This window comes from Chiloscyllium punctatum, chromosome 26, assembly GCF_047496795.1.
Source record: "Chiloscyllium punctatum isolate Juve2018m chromosome 26, sChiPun1.3, whole genome shotgun sequence".
Taxonomy (NCBI): Eukaryota; Metazoa; Chordata; class Chondrichthyes; order Orectolobiformes; family Hemiscylliidae; genus Chiloscyllium; species Chiloscyllium punctatum.
In genome coordinates, this window is record NC_092764.1 from 54,886,279 (window position 1) to 54,906,470 (window position 20,192).

The 20,192-nt window shown below is 41.0% G+C and overlaps 1 protein-coding gene across 2 annotated transcripts in view; it reads left to right on the forward strand.

Moving 5' to 3' along the window:
- Nucleotides 1-20,192, forward strand: part of ripor1 (RHO family interacting cell polarization regulator 1) — a 324,487-nt gene that overhangs the window by 126,156 nt on the left and 178,139 nt on the right. The gene's annotated exons all lie outside the window — the stretch shown is intronic.

The window sequence follows — 20,192 nt, forward strand, 5'->3', positions numbered from 1 at the left end:
GGCATTTAAAGAATGATTATGCTCCTGAAGTGGTGATCCACTTGGTATGGGTGAGCTGGTGTTTAATGTTTTAGCTCCATAGCACAGTTTAATGATTCATTCTGTGCTCCTGTTCAACAAGCTTCTGCTCTAAGAGTGAAACCTGTTTGAAGTTGACCTTTTTAATTTCATTTCATTTTCTATCCAGCTGTTACTGTCATTGGCCAAGAACTGTTGCTGGGTGGGGTTCCTCTGCCAATCTATGCAACCCACCTTTTCAATAACTAGCTCCTTGTAGACTGGCTGTGCTAGTTGAAAGTGAGGACTGCAGATGCTGGAGATCAGAGCTGAAAATGTGTTGCTGGAAAAGCGCAGCAGGTCAGGCAGCATCCAAGGAGAAGGAGAATCGACGTTTCGGGCATGAGCCTGAAGAAGGGCTCATGCCCGAAATGTCGATTCTCCTGCTCCTTGGATGCTGCCTGACCTGTTGCGCTTTTCCAGCAACACATTTTCAGCTCTTGGCTGTGCTAGTTACTGAGCTCTGAAAACTGCAACCTCGTTAACCTGGAATTAAAAAAAGCTGGCCTAATGGCAACCATATTGATAGTAATTTTAAAAATAAGCTAGTTCACATCACGTTTTTAGTGAAGGAAATCTGCCATGGCTACCTGGTCTAACCTACAAATGACTCCACTTGGTTGACTCTTAACTGTCCCCTGGATAGTTAGGGATGGGCAATAAGTGCTGGCCCAGCCAACAGCAGTTACGTGTTCATCTATATCAGAATAAATAGATTCTCCTGATACATTCCGATGCACTGAGAATCAGAAGAGCCTGTAAACTCTGCTGTTGGTTCAGAGGCACCTGTCTTTGCTTTGAAAGAGGTGCCTCTGTAAATATTCTCCTCCAGAGCTCCAGTACCTGGTTCCTACTCATACCATTAACCATTTGCTATAAAGACGGGGCTCACTGACAGACCTGATTCTGTCCAGCAACACTTCATTTTAAAAAAATAAAAATTCTCACTCTTGATTTCAAATCATTCCGTGGCTTTGTCCTTCAGTAACACCCTCCACCCTGAGTTTCACCAGTTCAGATCTCTAGCGCATGGCTCTGTTTTCACCCCTCCGGCATCCTTTCAGCTGTCATAGAGTCATACAGCACGGAAACAGATCCTTCGGTCCAACCAATCCATGTTGAGCATAACCCCAAACTAAACTAGTCCCACCTGCTTACTTCTGGCCCATATCCCTCCAAACCTTTCCTATCCATGTATCTATCCAAATGTCTTTTAAACATTGTAATTTTACTTACATACACCACTTTCTCAGGAAGTTCATTCTACATGTGAACAACCGTCTCCGTAAAAAAAATTTGCATCATTTTTTTTTTAAATCTCTCTCCTCTCACTTTAAAACTATGCTCCCTAATTTTGAAATCCCCAATCCTAGGGAAAAGACAATTGCCATTAATTCTATTGAACCCTCTCATTATTTTATAAGCTTCTTTCAGATCACTTCTCAACCTCCTATACTCCAGTGAAAAAAGGTCCCAGCCTAACCAGTCTTTCTTTATAACTCAAACCTTCCATACCAGGCAAATTTCTTCTGAACTCTCTCCAGCCTGATGATACTCTTCCTGTAACTGGGCTATCAGAACGGGACTCAGTATTCTAGAAAAGGCCTCACTGATGTCCTGTACAACCTCATCATGAGGCTGAGGGGTGACATTATAGATGTTTATCAAATCATGAGGGACATGGATAAGATAAATAGACAAAGACTCTTCCCTGGTGTGGGGGAGTCCAGAACTAGAGGGCATAGGCTTAGGGTGAGAGGGGAAAGATATAAAAGGGACCTAAGGGACAACCTTTTCATGCAGAGGGTGGTACATGTATGGAATGAGGTGCCAGAGGAAGTGATGGAGGCTAGTACAATGACTGCATTTAAAAGGCATTTGGATGGGTATACAGATAGGTAGGGTTTGGAGGGATATGGGCCAAGTACTGGCAAATGGGGCTAGATTGAGTTGGGATATCTGGTCGGCATGGACATGTTGGACCGAAGGGTCTGTTTCCGTGCTGTACATCTAAATGACTCTATGACTATGACTTCCCAACTCATATACTCAAAGGGCTAAGCAATGAGGGAAGCGTGCCGAATGGCTTTTTAACCACCCTATCTACATGTGGCGCAAACTTCAAAGAAATATGTAGCTGCATCCCGAGGTCCCTCTCGGCTACAAAACTACCTAAGGCCCTACCCTTATTTGTTGTGCCAAAATGCAATACCTCCCATTTATCCAGATTGCACTCCATCTGCCATTATTCACTTCATTGACCCATTTGATCAAAATCCATTTGTAATCTTAGAAATTCTTTTTCACTGCCCACATTGCTACTAGTTTTGGTGTCTTCCACAAAATTACTAACCATGATGTGATACAAAAACCTGAATTCAGCTCTAAAAAGGTTGTCCGTTACCTAATTCGTGAAATAAAATACCAAGTAGGCAGAACAGTGGATAGCGTAATTTAATACAACAAGAAAGTAATATCTGTTCAATAAATGGTAGTTAAATAGGGGTGGAGTTGAAAAAGATTTGGAGGCATGAGTATACTTTCTCCACTCTATAAAATTCCCTAAAGGCTCCCACGACCTCCATCACTTCTTTCCATCAAAGGCTTTTCAAATATCCTTCTTCCCAATGATGCAGAAGCCAGTACAAAAGCCAATGCTGAAGCATTTCCAAGCATCTTCAGTTAGAAGTTACCAAGTGGACAATCATTTCAGCCTCCTCCTCCTGCAGTCCCCAGCATTACCACTACCGGCCCTCAGTTAATTTGCTCCACTCCATATAAGATCAAGAAATGGCTGAAGGCACTGGATATTGCAAAGATTATGAGCCCTGTTAACATTCTAGCACTAGTATTGAAGAGGCAGCTGGTTAATTTGGTCTAGAGGTATGATTCTGGCTTTGGAGTGTGTAATACATCAAAGTGCCAGGGGGGGGGTCTGTGTTCAAATCCCAGGGAAACCCTCATGTGGTGTTAACTGTTTTGACTTCAGAACCTTTTTATCCAAGAAGGTCATTGATTCTTTTCAAGGCAGAGCTGAATAGATTCTTGTGATACACTGATGCCCAGTCTGAATTCTGCCAGTGCCACTCTTTTCTGACCTTATTACAGACTAGGTCTGACATGGGCAAAGCAGCTGAGTTCCAGAGTGGGAGTGAGTGTGACTATTGCCCTCGATTGTGTGTGGCAGTCCATGGTGGGAGTAATCTCTGCCATCTGGAGTCATTACCTAGCACACAAAAAAGTGCTTTTTCCTCTTCCAGCCTGTTATCGAAAGGTCGGATCCTGTTTCAAGATAGTAACATTGACAGCTGTACTGTGATCTATATTTGAGAGAAAGCACATTAAAGTTTTATTTTCTATGCTGCATCACGGACAGCCATGTGCTCAGCTGTCCAGACCTACAGTTGCCTAGCTGTGTCTCTTGCACTTAAAATCTACTGAATTGAATAAGCTTTTGGTAAGCTATCATAGAATCCCTCTTGTGCAGATAGAGCTGATTCAGCCTTCAAGTCTGTACCGACCCTCCAAACAGCATTCCACTGTATCCCCACATTTCCCATGATTAATCCACCTTGCCTGCCCAATCCTGGACACTATGGACAATTTAGCATGGGCACTCTACCTCACCTGCACACAACTTTGGGCTGTTGGAGGAAACCAGAGCACCCAGCAAAAACCCATGCAGATGGAGGGGGCGGGGAAGGGGAGATGGTGCAAACTCCACAAAGTCAGTCACCCAAGGCTGGAATTGAACCTGGGGCCCTGACATTGTGAGGCAGCAGTGCTAACTACTGTGCTGTGTCTTAGTATCTCCTTGAGTAACTTGGTGTCAGATTTTGTTTTCTGTCATGTGAAGCGTCTGGGGCTATGTTACCTTTTTAAGTACATAAAAAAGGTTGCTATATAAATGAATTTTGTTGGAGATCAATCATTCCAAGACATCTCAGCAGGAACTCCTCAGGCTAGTGTTCTAGGCCCATCCATCTTCAGCTGCTTCATCGATGACCTCAGATATATTTACACCCCATGGAGGATAATGGTTCAAGATGGCAGTTCACTATCATCACCGCTAGGGCAATTAGGGACAGGCAATCAATGCTGACCTAGTTTGTGATACCAACATCCTGTAAAAGGTCTTAAAGAGAAACCTTTTTTAATTCAGTTTGTTGGAGATGATATATAACTGCAAGTTATTGAACGTGTCTCTGGCCATATCGGTTTGCTTCTGACAGTGTAAATATTGAAAAGGTACCAACATAGTGGCTCAGTGATTAGCACCACTGCTTCGTAGTGCCAGGTACCCAGCTTCAATTCTACTTGCGGGCAACTAACTGTTTAAGGAGTTTGCACACTCCATGTGTCTGGGTAGGTTTCCTCCCACAGTCCAAAGTTGTGCAGGATAGGCAGATTAACCATAAGAAATGCAGGATTACACAAAGGGTGGGGGGATAAGCCTGGGTGAGATGCTCTGAGGAGGGCTGGTGTTGACTCGATAGGCCAAATGGCTTGCTTCTACACTGTCGGGATTCTCTGATTCTATTCAGTGAAATCACTGCATTGGGTAAGCTTGTTCTCCACATCAAAGCTGCCAAGTTTTGTTTTCAACAGAATTTGTGCTGGAGAGATGTAGGAAAGAGAAAAGAATATGTTGCATTGTGATGCCTTTTGACCTGGAACTATTTGCGTGGTGAAGGATAAAAGCCTATTTGTAACTTCAAACCAATAGTTCCAAACTGGCAGATAGTGTTCTTTGGCCTTGCACACCATTCCCAAATTTCCTCTCCAGTAGAGTTTGGCTGTACAACCCCATGTTTTCACAGTGACAGAAATACTTCAGAACAGCCACAACCATGTATTTAAATAGGGCTACTCCTCTGAAACGCAACATGTTTGCAGCCAAATGTAATTTAAAAACACCTTTCAAAACTGCAGGTTCTGGGTGGGGGAAGCGGAGGAACCTGGACAATTCTTGGATCCGTAATGTGGAAAGGAAAGGCTATTCTAAAAATGTATGGAGGAGAAATTATTTGAGGATTGCTTTCTACTCCCTGCATCCAACCATACCCCTGTTCCCCTTATTTATTGCATCTGCATTTTAATTACAGGATCAGGGCAAAACAATACAAGAGATACACTATCACAAAATAATTTGCATTTATTTGTAATTCAAATATACTGTACTTGGGCAAACTGCACGCAGATAGTCTTTGCAAATTCCAAATGGGGCGCGTGACTCGCGGCTACATTGGAGTTTAGCCAAATGGTTTTTCAACGATCTTCAAGGGTGATTTTTATTTTTATCAAATCGCTGAATACAATAAAACTGAAAAGTTGACTGTGATTAATTTTGGTTGCAGGCATGCGGCCAAATTTGTTTGGTAAGCATTGAATAATCTGAAGATAACTATTTCCACTAAGTTGCTCAGCTGTTCTTGTGAGTCAAAGACTGTGGTGCTGGAAAAGCACGGCCAGTCAGGCAGCATCTGTGGAGCAGGAGCACCACACGTTTTGACTCTGATCCCCAGCATCTGCAGCCCTCACTTCCTCCCAGCTGTAATTTAGCCAAAGTTGGCCACTTGTGCACAAAGTTTGTGGAATTTGAAAGGCAAGTTCAGTGCAAATTGTCTATTTCCACACTTTTCTGCTGGTTTCTAAAGCATCGTACTGGCAGCAGGCCCTGTCCGCAAAGCTAGTCAGGTTCCCACAGCAGAAGCAGAAAATGGATGATCCAATCCATACAAGAAAGATTAGAGAAGTATGTGAGGGGCTGCTGTGTTGTGCCTCCTGCCACCTACACATGAACAGTATTTAGGCAGAGGCTTGATGGTGGGTCTCCAGGTCCTTGTCCACTGTCCCTGCAGTTACAGGAGTCCACTTTAACACAACTATAAACCACTGAACCGTGGGTTTAAAAGGCACACATTCACTTTAGTAGAAACAAGATGAAGCACGACCTCATTTGTTACTCGTGAGTGTCGGTTTAAAAATATCATTTTTTTTTTCTTAAAAATAACACATTTTGAGCACTTTAACTAAGATTGCACCAAGTTACCACCCTTGGGTAGATTGGGTCATATATTTTAATGCAAGATATGTTCTAAAATGTTGCTGAGTTGCCCTGGTTAGTGGAAGGTTTTACATATGGGGATTATGCAAACACATTTGAGTGGAAATTGAGCAAAAAATATTTTGTGTGCAAACTGGCATGACTTGCTCCCAGGTTGCAGATTAGGCCCAAGGCAGAATGTTTTGTTTTAGAACAGTGCACTTTTTTTTTTCTAAAACAAATAAGTCAGCAGCCAGAAACCAGCCTACTTCTTATTTTGGAATTCCCCTCTAGATTCAAGTTTATATAAGTTCATGCAATAGTGACTTTGAACCACAGGTTCTCCAGAGGGAGCGTATCACCTCAAATGTTTCCCACTGAGTAACTATAAAACTGATTAATTTTTCCTCAAAGAGGCATTACTCCCACTATAAAATTTGAGAACATAGTCAAAACTGATATTGCAATGCAGTACCCCGACAATGCTGTACTGTTGAAGGTGCTATCTTTTAGATGAGAAATTAAACTGCGGCCTTGTTGATTCTCTCAAGCAGATGTCGAAGAATCAATGGTACCATTTTAAAGAGGAGCAGGGATGTTATCTAGTCAACATTTGCAATAAAATATTATCTGGTCATTATCGCTTTACTATTTGTCAGCAAGTGAGTAGATGCCCTTCCTTTTTACAACAGTGACCGTGTTTCAAGAGTACTTAATTGGCTGTGAAGATGCTGTCTTATCGAGGAAGACACTTTATAAATGCATTCATTTTTCCCTCTTCTGGACTTCTATCGAAAGGTCAGTTCTCATCTCAGAATAGTAACATTGACAGCTGGCAGAGTCCTTTTAAAGTGGTAGACCATTTGTTAACGTGAGTTCTGTGAAGGACAGGGTAGATCCATCATCTCACTGACTTCACCCGTTCAGAGAGGGAGTCTTTCTGTCACAGAATTCTCTGGTGTTTTTGCTGTCTGGAGAAATATGTCTCTACTTAGAAAGAATGTCACCTAGGTTTCTGTGGATTCAGCTGGATTGTGAGCTATCTTGGAGAGAGAGCATGTTGTTCTGTTATTTTCTATGATTGGCAATCATGTTCAGCTGCCTAGGGCTGAAGCCTGGAAATAGCCCCCCTGAATGTCCCTAATGCTTCTCCTTTAAAACCTAATTCTCAAAAATTAGTTTATTTGGCAGTTTTTCAGGATACAGGATCAACTTTACAAAGTCAGAAACCATGCCAGTGGGGGGATTAGTGGAGGTGCCTGATCTGAAGGATGGAATGCAGTTCCTGTTCAGATGGTCATCAAAAGATTTTTACATTTGGGAATTTTTATTACCCCTGCCTTCCACCAGCTGTATAAAGCTAACTATGCACAATTACTAGAGAGGATGAAATTAGTATAGGTACTCTTACACACTGCTTTTGGTCTGGTTGCAAGATCTGGAGATGCCGGAGTGCCATGGTGAGGGAGCTAAAGGAAATCCTGGGAAGTGAAGTCAAAGTGGACCCGGTACTACTTCTGGGGTTGCCAAATTTGCCCCCTCTGGGGGAACACTGGGAGAGACTGTTTAACATTCATACCCACTGTGTGGGGAAGAACATTTTTAATGAATTGGATGCAGCAGTGGGAGGGATTACCGTTCTTGTGGTTAGGCCAAATAGCCCTGATTAAAATGAATGTTCTTCCTTGCCTGTTGTACCTCATGAGAATTCTCTTATTGTTGCTACCCAGACGAGTATTACGGAGGCTCAGTGGTTGGCTAGGTTCTTTTATTTGGTGTCATAGGTACCCCCTAATTAAATTTACCAAATTGCAGTTCCCTCAGGGTGAGGGATGGACTTTCTGGACTTGAAGAGATATCAAACAAGCGCCCTTTTAGCATATATGGGTGACTGGGTACCGGGGGGATTCAGAGCTGTTTTGGCTTGACGTTGAAAGCTTGCCATGGAGATGTCCCCTAGTTATTATTCATAGATGAAATTAAATCCGTGATCGAGCAGTATAAGAACCCAATCATTTTAAATATGGTGAAAGCCTGGAGGATAATGAGGCAAGACGAGGGCAATTGGCTTAAGACCTCGCCATTTACATCATTGGTGGGAGCCCAAGGATTTAAACCTGGGGCAATGGACTCCAGCTTTACACTATAGGAGAATAAGGGAATCTCTTGTTTGGGAGACTTATTCGAGGGGAAGGTCTTGATGTCATTTAGCCAATTAAGTCAGAAATATGGATTGTCTAATGGGGACCTTTTTCTGGTAATTTCAGATAAGGGATTATATACAGAGGAAGACCACGCTCCTGCCTCAGCCTTATAAGTCAGAAATGGAGAAAAGAGTGCTCTGGTGCGCAGACGCTCTTTTAGTTAGTACTTTATTATTTACAGAAGGGAAGTGTCTTAGGAGATGTGGAGAGACTCTGTAGGACTTGGAATCGGGAACTAGGAGAGGATATCTCACTGGAAGCATGGGAAGATATATGGGAAAATGTTTTTGAAAATCTCAATATGTAACAAAGCGCAGGCTATGCAAATAAAGATTTTACACAGGGCTCATATGGTGCCAAAGACGCAAGCTAAGTTCAAGAGAGGAGTGTCATCATGGTGTCCCAAATGTAAAATTAGTATAGGTACTCTTACACACTGCTTTTGGTCATGTTGCAAGATCTGGAGATACTGGAGTGCCATGGTAAGGGAGCTGAAGGATATCCAGGGAATGGAAGTCAAAGTGGACCTGATATTTCTTCTTCTGGGGTTGCCAAATTTGCCCCCTCTGGGGGAACACAGGAATGGAATGTATAACATTCTCACCCACTGTGCGAGGAAGAACATGTTAATGAATTGGACATTGGAAAAACCCCCAGGTCTTAGTGGGTGGCACAAACTGATGATGGAGCATCTCCCCCAAATATGGTGTACCATGAAATGGAGCAGTTTTATAAGACATGGCGGCCCTTTCTAAATTATGTTGAAGCAGACTTTTCAGCAATATTAATTAGGGATGAGATATAGCTGTGGGAATTGGGGAATTGGCTTGGGCACCTGTGGGGCTCTGGGAGGGAGAAGCTGGGGGAAAGAAAAATACGGGTACAATGATTGGTGCTCCCAGGGGTTGGAGCTTTAGTGGAGATGTGGGGAGTGAAATCGAATAAAGTAATGTGATATAATTTATTTCAAGATAATTTGAATTTGGCTTAACTCAATTTTTATTTAATTTGATTGTAGTTTAGTTTAAGTTAAGTAGATATGTTCGTTTTGGGAAAATAGTAGGTAATTTATCATTAATAGTATTGTGATATGACATTGTACTACCTCTATCTTTTTGTATTTTGGTTTTGTTTTTTATATAGTTCTTTTGTAAAAGATTTGAAGTTTTTAATAAAAATATTAATAAAAGAACCTAATTAACCATGATTTTGGTAAATGGTCTTATTGTCTCTGTAACAGATATGGTGTCAAATTTTGTTTGCTGTCCCTTGTGAAGAACTTCAGAACATTTCACTTGTTCAAAGACACCAAATGAATGCAAATTCTCATGGAGAAGTTAACTTGGTTTCTTTCTGCTACTGCTGCTGGACGTCAGTATTTTTTGTTGTGGTTCTGTTCGCCGAGCTGGGAATTTGTGTTGCAGACGTTTCGTCCCCTGTCTAGGTGACATCCTCAGTGTTTGGGAGCCTCCTGTGAAGCGCTTCTGTGATGTTTCCTTCGGCATTTATAGTGATTTGTATCTGTCGCTTCCGGTTGTCAGTTCCAGCTGTCCGCTGCAGTGATCGCTATATTGGGTCCAGGTCGATGAGCTTATTGATTGAATCTGTGGATGAGTGCCATGCCTCTAGGAATTCCCTGGCTGTTCTCTTGTTTGGCTTGTCCTATAATAGTAGTGTTGTCCCAGTCGAATTCATGTTGCTTTGAGTTCGACTGGGACAACACTACTATTATAGGACAAGCCAAACCGAGAACAGCCAGGGAATTCCTAGAAGCATGGCATTCATTCACAGATTCAATCAATAAGCACATTGACCTGGACCCAATATACCGACCACTGCAGCGGACAGCTGGAACTGACAACCGGAAGGGCAGATTCAAATCACTATAAATGCCGGAGGAAAGATCACAGAAGCTCTTCACACGAGGATCCCAAGCACTGAGGATGTCACCTAGACAGGGGACGAAACATCTGCAACACAAATTCCCGGCTCGGCAAACAGAACCACAACAACGAGCACCCGAGCTACAAATCTTCTCACAAACTTTGGTCAGTATTTTTTATTCTTATTCTATGTGAATGCAAGTTGCATTTTATGAATCAAAGATTGTAGGAGATAACATATGTCAAACAATGTGCATAGGATATGATTTTAATGCCTCTTCTCAATAGAGTGCTTATACAGCCCAACTAGAATATGTTTTCAGTCATTGGTGTTTTATGAGGTGCCTCAGTTACATTTTAATTTCACTAGATGTTGTGCTCTTTATTTTTTTGAGTCATCAAATGCATTCAAAAGTATGTGGTACTTTATTTTTACTTATTGTAAAGAAGATCATCCAGCTGGTTATTGCACACATTTGCACACTCCATTTTGTTTTGGCTTAAATATTTGGTTCTGATACTCCTTTGCCACTGTACTTTCTCTCTCCAGTTGAGAGGCTAAATTAATTTGGTCAACCTAGTTGTGGTACATCTTCCCCCCCCCCCCCCAACCCACCCAACGAAAAGCCAAAATGCTGGCCCTGTTTTGTCCAGCGACCTAGATCCTACAAAACCCCATTGGATGAGAGCACTAGTCTTCAAGTGATATTTTCATTTAGAAATTTAATTGATTGCAACCCGGGTTGGACTCCAATACTGTATTAAAATTGTCTAGTTCCGAGTTCCATGATTTAATATTTTAGAGCTTTAGGGGCTCAAACTGACATGCAAAATCAATTTATTGTTCCAGTTTGTTAAAGCTCAATGCAGTTGGAATGTATTAGTGGTTGCCTTTGAATTTGAATGCTGGTCCTTTATTGAATGCAGGCTGGTTGGGTATAACTGGCCACTGATTGCTGTGGCTTGCATAGTACATAAGCTGTGGTCTGATGTGCAGCCAGATTTATATCTGACCTTGCGTGACGTGAAATCAAGTTGGAAAAGTCATTATATCCCAGAGTCTCTTGAGATTTCTAAATATAGCTCTGATAGAAATTTGTTTCTTAAAAAGTTTTCTTATGGGAAATTGAAATGACAATGCTTATCTATGAAATGCTGTATTCCTGCTTTTAAATTGTTGGTTTTCTACAAGTTTTCTTCAGTCAGTGGAAAAGGTGTTCTGAAAATTGTTGTTCCTGCACTTCTCACCATCAAGTCTTTCAGTCCTTTCTGTGCTTGAGTTGGTTAGATGCTGCTATGTTGGTGGGCAACCTGCAACGATGAACTAAGATGGGCCAGATGGCAGTGATATTCAATAATTATGTGAAGTCTGAAATAAATATATCTGCTGACACATTCACATAATTGTACCAGGAAATTCTTTCACCTAAAAGTTAGTGTGATGGTGTAGCAACGTTAATTCAATGCAAAATGACAAAGCAGAGAAGTTAATAGGAAGAGCTTAACATACCAACCGGCTTTGTGGTTTAATAAACTCAAAGCAAGGGAAGTTTGTTTTTGGCAACTATCTTCTCAAGTTTTTTTTTAAGATTTGTTTCTGGTCTGTGATAGAGTAGTGTTTGCATTTTTGTCATGTTTAACTTTATCTTTTATGCATTTATCTTTACCTAGAAATTTATTCTGCTTCATTCTTAATTGAATAAGTTACGTATACAACCTTTTCAAAATCTTAATAAATTCTGATCTTACTACCCTGACTTAATCACTGCTGGTGATTACCTTTAAAAATTACGGGGTGTGTCAAATGCATCTGTTTCAAAACCATCAGGACTAAAGACTCAATTAGAAGGAATAACTAGCTATCATTTAGAATCTTATCATTGTTTAACGTTGTTGTTATGTTAGTCATTACAGCTGCCTTCTCCTCCCTCTCTGGGAAATAGCAGAATGTTAGATAAAAGCTTATCTGGTGCATACTGAAGTTGCACTTCCTACTGTATAGTTCCTGTTGTGAGAAAGTTCTGGACTGCAGGATGCTGATTGTCATCTTCACCTAACACCACTTACAGCTGGTTAATAGACATAAACTGAATGTATTTGTGTATGTTTGGATAGGAGGGAATGGAGAAGAGTGCAGAATTTTTAAATCAAATTATATTATCTTTTCCACTACCCACCCTATAATGAGAGAAAAAGTCCTGGCAGATGTGTCCCATCCACCTGAAGCCTCCTACCAATTTCCTGAATGAGATCAGTTCGGGATGCACCTGGCTTAACAAGCTGGTCCATAAGCAGAGGCAGGTTGTCATATTTCTATTGGTATGTTTTCTTCACCAATATGAATCAACGTTTTACAGGGAAATCATGAGAAGACGCATACTGTTTTGGCTTTTATTTCAAAGGGAGTGAAGTACAGTATAAAAATAAGGAAGTCTTGTTAAAACTATACAAACACTACTTAGACCACCACATATGGGATATTGTAAACAGACTTGGCCCTCTTATCCTCGGAAAGTTATACTGTCATTGGGGCAGTTCTGAGTAGGTCCACTCTAGTGGATAGAGGGGTCCTCTTTTATGAGGAGAGGCTGACCATGCTGGGCTTGTACTCAGACTTTGAAAAATGGGAGATGACCTTTATTGAAGCATGTATGATTCTGTGAGCTGGCCAGGGTAGATGCTGAGAGGTTGTTTTACCCTGTGGGAGAGTCTAGGACCAGAGGGCATCATCTGAGTTAGGATAGAGATGAAGAGGAATTTCTCTTGAGGGTAGTGAATCAATGGAGTTCTTTACTGCAGCAAGCTGTTGAGGCTGGACCATTGGTTATAATTAATAAAGGAATCCAGGCTTGTGGGAATAAGGAGAAAATGGTATTGACTATTATCAGATTAGCCATGATCTTATTGAATAATGGAGAAGACTCAGTGGGCCAAATGACCTATTTCGGCTCCTTTTGTTCTTTGGTCTTAAACTTGTAAACTTGGAGTTGACTGAACTAAGTTGAAAGCGCAGCACACAAACCGGCATCCAATTTGATCAGCCCGTGCAGCTTCTGTGCTGTGTTGACACGCTCTCTGATCCTGCCTAATCAAACTTTTTCAGCAAAACCCTCAATTCCCTCCTTCATCACATCCGATTTGGCTTCCCCTTAAATGCATCTGTACGATTCACCTTAGTGAGTTCCACTTTCTTACTGCATAAAATCCCAGTCTGCAAGGGCAGGGACAGAAACATAGATCTCAGTGCTTCTGCTTGCCTGGACCTCAGGAGCTGTGGGATGCACCAGAGTTCCTGCTATAAGGAGAACAGCCACAATTTCTTCAACATACCCACATAACTCCAGTTCCTCATCCTTGGAATCCTTCTTCGGCGTCTTCTTGGCACCCTAATTTTTTCACAATTTGTCCTGAAGTGTGGTGTGCAGAGGCGATAAGATAAAAGTGCTGGAGAATCTCCACCTGCGAAACAAAGTTAACGTTTCAGTTCTGAAGAAGAATCTTATTGGAACTGAAGAGGAAATGGAGAAGTGATTTTATTTTTCACACTGTTGAAAAAGATGCGGAGGCACAATTTGAACAAAAGAGACGGTAATGGAAAAATTAGAATGTGAGGGAGATTGGAGATCTGCAGTGTTGCACATCAAACGATGAAGGGATGGGTAATGGTTGTAGAAAGTAACATCGCATTGACCTAGAGGACCAGTAATAGCAGAATGTAAATCAGCTTTGACAAGCAGCAAAATAATGTAAACCAGGCACAGGAGGGGGCAGTGGTGGTCGATTTAATAATTAGAGGATTGGACTAAAGCAGTTGAACTTGATGATTAACGCAGAGACTATAAATAAGGCCTTATTGGAAAATGTGCTGCTATTCCAGCTTTCATTGGGTTTCCCTGGAATGTTGCAGCAGGCCTAGGACACCAGAAGATCAGAGTCAAGCTTGGGTTTGAATGGCGGTGTTCCGCAAAGTGGTCGCCAGCGCTTGCCTTTTCTGTCCCCAGTGCAGATGAGATTGCACTGGGTGTGGTATACTAATTTAAAAAGTAGTACATAAAAATCAGTGTCAGAAGTCACACAATGCCAGATTACAGTCCAATAGGTTTATTTGAAATCGAAAGCTTTCATAGCGCTGCTCCTTCATCAGATGAAGATTGAAGAATCAGCACTCCGAAAGTTTGTGATTTCAAATAAACCAGTTGGACTATAACCTGGTGTCGTGTGACTTCTGACTTTGTCCACGCCAGTCCAACACGGGCACCTCAACGTCATATAAATCAGTGCATCACGTTTTTACCTGCTTCTCCCTCACTGTCCTTCAATCCTCATACTCTCTTAGGTAGTTCAAGGAGGTCTGCCTATTCATCTTAGCTCATGCTTGGGGAGTAGTCACCCTCAAGCTGTACATAACCAATTGGCGCTCTCTAATTGAGTCTAGTGCGGACTATGGGTCCTTAGCTCATTGTCCACGGTCCCAAACATTGCTTTTGGTGCATACTTAGGATGTTTTTTAAAGTTCAAAATTCATTTTGAGATGAACCAAACCATTGATAGCATGTTTTCAGATGTAATATCTATAACTTTAATGGAATATTTTACAAACTGGGCATGGATTTTTGTTTTTGTTTGAAGAGCATTTAATTATATCTTAAAGTTGTCCCTGATTCCCTAAGCTCAAATCCTGTTTGGACAATACAAGGTATTAAAAGAGGCCTGCCTTCAGTTTTATATTTCACTGATGCTTTTCAAGTCATTATAATTTAATTGCTTAGTCTAAAGCACAGCTAATAAGGGCTCTTGAGGTACAGTGTTAAGTCCCTACCCCTGGACAGGAGACCCAGGTTCAGGTCCCACCTGCTCCAAAAGTGTGTAATAACATCTCTGAACAGGTTGCTCAGAAAATATCTGAAGCACAGCTAACTGTGACGGCCTCATATAGGCAGATGGCTGTCACTTTGGTGTTTCTAGTCTGCTCGTCCTCTCGTTTAATCCTATGTTGTAAAACTGATTTCCTTTTCGTTTAGCTATGAGTCCAAACAATGAAATCCAGTGTTTAGATTTCTTAATGCCTCTTTAATCTGGGTATATTTGCCCGTATATGCTGCTAGATAGTTAACTACAATCATCAAAATTGCATTGAGTGATGAGGGATTTGTCGTATGAAGAGAGATTGAACAGTTTAAGCCTATGCTCTGGAGTTTAGAAGAACGAGAGGAGATCAAATTGAGGTATTCGAGATGAGGAAATGTGTGGATAAAATAGACATAGACTGCATGTTTCCTCTTGTGGGACATTCTAGGACGAGAGGTCATAGTCTTAGGATAAGAGGTCGCAAATTCAAAACAGAGTTGAGGAGAAACCAATTCTCCCTATGGGTTGTGAATCTGTGGAATTCGCTACCCCAAAGTGCAGTGGATGCTGGGACAGTGAATAAATTTGAGGAGGAGTCAGACATTTCTAATTGGTAATGGGTTGAAGGGATATAGAGAAAAGGCAAGAAAATGAGGGTCAGGAGCATATCAGCCATGATCGAATGTTGGAGCAGACTCAATGGGCCAATGGTCTAATTCTGCTCCTATATCTTATGAACTTATATTCTGTTTCTTTCGTGAGATTGTTTCATCTTCTGATATAGGGTCAATGACCTGAGGTATTTAATTTGATTTCTCTCTCCACAGATGCTACCTGTCCTGCAGAATATTTCTAGCCTACCTGTTTTTATTTAATATTTTCAGTATCTGTAGTAATTTGTTTTTGTATTATATGCCTGTATTTGATATACTTCTGCTCCTTCCCTCACTCCACTGGTGGTTCATATTAGACTTTTTTTTTAATTTACTCATGGGACATGGTCATTGCTGGCTGGCCAGCATTTATTGCCCTTGAGAATTGTAGGGCAGAGTATTAACTGAGGAATTGTGGGTACTCAAACTGAACCAGTTGTTTAATTGTTTGCTTCATGTACTTAATCATGATTATTCCAGAGCAGTATGTACAAACAAGAAAGCATTAAACTACCATTATGGAAATGAGCGTGAGTTAACATTGCAAGGCACAAGGGGTATGGCTTCTTCAAATGGGCTTTCTAAATATGCTCAGAGAGATCAGACTATTTATGATTATTTCTGTGGATAGAGCTTCAGTTCAATGTTTGGTGAAGGAACTTCATAAACATTTTCACTTTGTCAAAAACATATTAAAAACACTCCTGTTTGGGCACTATATTTTTCCATTATCAAGGAGCTTACAGCAGGATACAGTACTTAGAAAATCATGGTTTGATCAGGTAGAGCCATCATAGCTTTGTAAAGGGGAAATCGTATTTAATGAATTTGTTTTAGAAGTTTTTTTGTCAGGGTAAGATCATAGTAGACAGAGGGGAGCTGGGTGATGTGAAGGACTTAAATTTTCAAAAGGCATATTTGGTAAGTTGCCACATTGAAGGTTGCTGCATCTAAGGACACATGGTGTTGAAGGTAACTTGGTAACATGGATTTAAAGGATTGTATAGCTGACAAGAAACCGAGATTAGGGGTTAAGTGTTCTTCTACTGTGCTTGAATTGGCAAGCTGGATCAGTGCTGGAGCCTCAACTATTTGCTTTCTATATCAATGAATTGGATGAGGAAGATGGCAATGTCTGGAGTCTAAATTTTATGATGGCACCAAGATGGTCAGAAAGTAAGCTGTCAAGGGGCAGTAGAGAGTCTGCAAAGAGATATGATTTAATATAGGCTCAGAGATTTGGGCAGTTAAATGGTTGCATGTGTAAATAGAAAACCAGAGGTGGTACATCACACTGGGAGAGTTATATCATACCAATGCACCCCTTCCTGTAATTCATTAACTCGGCTAGGCCCAGGTATCAAGTTTATTTTCAAGCTCTGAATCGGCCTGTTAAGTTTATGGAAGCATTTTAGTATAGCTGTAATTATAAAAGTTATTGAAATGCAGAAAGTCATTCTTTTAATTTTTGATATTTTTATTAAAATGAAAAAAGTTCCAGATTGTTTGTTTGTTTTAGTGGACTGTTTGAGAAGTTCTGGCAAAGTTGTTTGAAGTGTTAGTTTTGATTAATGTGCTTTGCCTGAACTTGTGTAAGAGTCTGTGCAGTTAATTGTTCAATGGTAGTGTTCACATTTTAATTATTGCAGCCCTAACTGCTCCCTGCACTTAGTTGATACCTAAATTAGTAGCTATCAGTATGACTTTATTGTGGTTTCATGTTCACTGAAGCATTCTGATTTGGTGTGATATTGCAGTACGAGGGAGTACAGTATATTAATAGCACGAGTGCATTTAAAAACTCTATTATTGCATATTCTTGAAATCTCTCTTAATCTCCTTGAAATGATTTTGGGTGTTCATTTTAAAATGCCATTTGTGTCATTGGCATAAGATGTATTTCACAGTGATGACAAATGCACTTTGCTGTTCCCATCTCTCAAATGGCAACAAACTTAGTTTCAGTTTTCTGCCTTTTTCTCCAAAGGCAGAGAACAATGTGCTGGAGTGTTTGGAGTGCCATAAGATCTTACAGCGTTCAAATGATTTTGAGGTTTTTAGATAAGGGAGTGAGCAAGTTCCTATCATTGGGGAGCAGAGGGGTAGCAATTCATTGTAAAGTAACCAGTGTGAGGTATGAAGTTGGATGTTTTTAAATGTTTGTTCCCACTTATAGTTTTTCAGCGAAATTTTATTTTGTCATCTCCCAACTTCTCTTTTTTTGTACTGCTCTTGTGCTTTTTGTTGAATGGTGATATCCTATGCTCTCAGCACTTTGCAAGTAGCCGATAAACCCAGGGTCTGGTTTTGACTCTGAACCACTGTCATATTTAATCAGACGTGATTGGCCCTTGGACTGCTGCTGGTAAACAGGGTATTAGGGAATTAAAGTAAGTTAGTCAGCAGTCTGTAAATCTTAACGTCTGAAAATAATGTATTAAGAAGATGAGTTCAGACACAAGCCATATGCTGCATTTCTAAGTCCATTAGTTCACATTCACATCGCTGGATAATTGTGGATTTTTATTTCGCCAAAACCATTTGGTTGAAAAAACACAAAACTGTTGCTTATGGAAAAAGAGATTCTAGTCCGTCGTTAGGCAGAAACTGATAAATCAGTTTAATGGAAAATGGGTTTAAAGGTTTTAAATTGCAGATGCAATAATGATTGATTGTAGCTCAAGCCAGCTAATCCCCATTATAATTACCAAGCCAGGTATTTACTATCAAAAGAAAGTTGTTTGTTTACTTAGCATTTCCTTGGCCATCAGATGTCTGAGCACTGTACGACTAATTAAATACTATTGAAACGTAATCATGCATTTCATGTCAAAATGCATCACCACAATTTGTGCACAGCAAGCTCCCACAAAAAGCAACCTGATAATGAATAGATTATCAGTTGCTTGTGATGTTGAAAGGAGGATAACTATTATTGACTAGGACATCCAGGATAGCATCCGTGCCCCTCTTTGACATAGTGAGAAAGGATCTTTTACATTCACCTGAGCAGACCGACGTAACCTCTTTTTTTTTAATGTCTCATCCAAAAGATGGCACCTCATGCACTGCAGTGTTCCCTCAGTACTGTACTGGAGTATTTGATTTTTGTGCTGAAGTCTTGAAATAGGGTTTAAAACCAGAACCTGGTGACTCAGTGGTGAAGCTATGATCAACTGATTCTTTTTTCTTTATTTCTTCACACTACATGAGCATTTGTGGCTACACTGACATTGAGAGAATACCCCTGATTGCCCTGGAGATGTTGGTGACGAGTTGCTTTCATAGTCCACCGCAGTCAATGCACTATTTGCTGCTCCTCCTTATAAGGAAAAAGAAACAACAAAAAATTTGCATCAATTATAAATTTTTACATCTCCTGTTACTTTGTGAATGTAGTAGCCAATCAACATGCAGCAACTCCCATAAACATCCAATGACCAGATAACCAGTTCGTTATAATGTTGGTTGTGTGATCAATATTGGCCAAAAACATGGAGTGAAATCCTCTTCTTCACATGGTGCCACAATCTTATTTTTTGATTTCCACCTGAAAAGGCAGATGTACTTTCATTTTAGTATGAAAGGCCTTATTTCGGACATTGCAGCAATCCCTTAATTCTGAATCGATGCTTAGAGTAAGTTCTTAGTGTCGAAAAGCATTTGTCTCCTTTTTGAGTTGTTTTACAAAAAACTAACCGAAAACAACTCTACAAAATGGTAATGGTGTTTAATTTCTACATCCTATATTCTCCTTCTCTGATCCAAACAATGCACGCAGGTATAATCTGCATATGTTCCACAGCCAAGTTAGAGGCCCTAAGTTGAGTGCCAAACTAACTGTTGAATAGAAAATTAATAAAAAGTGTGACCTCTACTTTGACAAGTAATCACGTAGTTGAGCCCATGAGCTGTGGTTCGAGCAGAATTACCATCCATTGTAATACAGTATAAACAAAGGTTCTGGATTAGTGGTGCTGGAAGAGCACAGCAGTTCAGGCAGCATCCAAGTAGCTTCGAAATCGACGTTTCGGGCAAAAGCCCTTCATCAGGAATAAAGGCAGTGAGCCTGAAGCGTGGAGAGATAAGCTAGAGGAGGGTGGGGTGGGGAGAAAGTAGCATAGAGTACAATGGGTGAGTGGGGGAGGAGATGAAGGTGATAGGTCAAGGAGGAGAGGGTGGAGTGGATAGGTGGAAAAGAAGATAGGCAGGTAGGACAAGTCATGGGGACAGTGCTGAGCTGGAAGTTTAGAACTAGGGTGAGGTGGCGGAAGGGGAAATGAGGAAACTGTTGAAGTCCACATTGATGCCTTGGGGTTGAAGTGTTCCGAGGCGGAAGATGAGGCGTTCTTCCTCCAGGCATCTGGTGGTGAGGGAGCAGCGGTGAAGGAGGCCCAGGACCTCCATATCCTCAGCAGAGTGGGAGGGGGAGTTGAAATGTTGGGCCACGGGGCGGTGTGGTTGATTGGTGCGGGTGTCTCAGAGATGTTCCCTAAAGCGC